We start from the raw sequence: 2,201 nt of genomic DNA, 5'->3' as shown, positions 1-2,201 counted from the left end.
ATATATATATATATATATATATATATATCCAATCACTTTTAAGGAATTAGACTGGAGGATAATAATCGTTTTCTTTTTTTCGTTTGTTCCTACGTCAATCAGAATTAGTATCCTGCGTATAATATCGAACATCATTATTATTATCATGTAAAATAAAAAGAAAAGGATTGTAATCCAGAGCGGCCGTTGTAAATGACTCTATAAAGATATACACATACAGTACCATAAATAGGAATGATTATCATTATTATTATTACTATTATTATTATTATTATTATTATTAATGTTAACGTAAGGTCCTTCAGGTAGCATTAATAATACACATCCCCGACATATAGACGAATTAATTATCGTAATCTATACATAAATTCATCCTTCGCCGGCTTGCTTTACGAAATAAATGTATAAATTAACGATCGATGCGCAAGTGAAGAAGATATAAATCTAAAGACATTCATAATTTTAACGCATGAGAGAAGGATTTAAGTGACAATTAGAATCGCAGAGCTACACGGGCGACGCTTAGAGTCAAATTTGGCGTAATGCCGGGGGAGTTTTCTTGTGATTTTTTTTTTGTATGTAAGTATCGCGAAAGAACATATTACTCCCGCCGGTAATCGCCCGCGTGGCTGCGCCCGACAACCACTCGACGCGCACATAACACACGTACGTGAATTACATACATAGACACGTCGGTCTCTGTAGATAGGTACATACATATACAGCTTTGCTAAGTGTTTTCTGGTGATCGGTATCTAGCCAAAATGTAGCAAAACGTTTATAATAAAATGGTAACACGCATTGTTTCCCAATTCAGATTCCTGTCAAACGTGCGAATTCGTGACATGATCGAGTCATCGAACATTTTCTTTTCTTTCTTTCGATAAAAACGTGAAAAGAGAAGGTAAACGCATTCCTTTCTGATACTGTCAATTAATGTGTATGTGTACATATAATTACAATATAGAAATACGGAAAATATTTCATTTAAGAAGCAGAACCTGTTGGTTGTCACATCTGATTATACGCTTCTTAGAATTAGACGAATTTGTTACGACAGACATGTTTAGTCGTGAAGTTTTTAATATTGTAAGTTTCATCTCTATCATTTGAGCTAGAAAGGAGAGTACAACTTTTTTCACAATCGTTCGAAGATCGTTTTATATCTACATTTTCTTATATATTTTTCTTTGTGGAAAATTGTCACAATAACACTATACTCAAGGAAAAATTGATACATCATATGTGTATGAAATAAAGTTAATAAAATCCTTATATACATTATGAAATTGCTGCCATCCATTTCATTTAAAAACGAATTCAAAATTAGATTAATAAGTCTCTAAATTAATTTTTAAATGATTTAAGCATATATATAAAATTGTTAGTTATTTCATAATGATATGATTAAAGAGTTCATTTTTTATTTTAGTATTTTTTCTCAAGTGTCATAATAATTTTCAGTTTCCATGAAGAAAGATACATTCGAAAATTTAAAAATAAAATTATACCTGAACGAAAAAGTGAAAATTGTACTCTCCTTTGCAAAAGTACAAAAATCGGACGACTATTCAAGAAAAGAAATAAATAAGTATTGTATTGAGTTCTATAAATATCGCTAATACAATATTAAAAAATGTTACAAAATAAAATTACATTCCTCTGAACTCGAAGACCATTGCTTGCGAGTAAAAGAAGACCGAAAATATTTCGTATAATATTCGTTAAGCATTCGCACAAAGGGACAAGTATGTTTTTAAAATTTATTTCTACCTGATACATCTTGTCAAAATTTTACAGCGAATTAAATAAATTTTCGTTGCTTGCTTCAGTTATAAAAATTATTTTTAATTAAAAACGTATATAGAAATATAATATGTGTATTAGATGATTAATTTTAAATTAATAATTAGCAATCGCTTTTAAAATTGCATTCTATTTTTAGTGCTGATAAGAAGAAATATTCAATTAGTTTCATCATGTGACTAAAACCATTGCTCGATATTGAAATTATATACTGGAAAATTAGATGAAATTGATATTTCAGAGTCGGTTCTTATATTTAAGATCATCTTAAATACAATTTTAACAGATTATATGTTTGTTCGCGTTACTTGCACTTTTTGGATTTATAATTTTTCCATTTTTTTTCTCTTTAGTGTCTGAATATATATATATATATATATATATATATATATATA

The sequence above is a fragment of the Atta cephalotes genome (genome assembly GCF_000143395.1).
Source record: "Atta cephalotes unplaced genomic scaffold scaffold00018, whole genome shotgun sequence".
Classification (NCBI taxonomy): Eukaryota; Metazoa; Arthropoda; class Insecta; order Hymenoptera; family Formicidae; genus Atta; species Atta cephalotes.
This window is presented reverse-complemented; position numbering follows the sequence as displayed.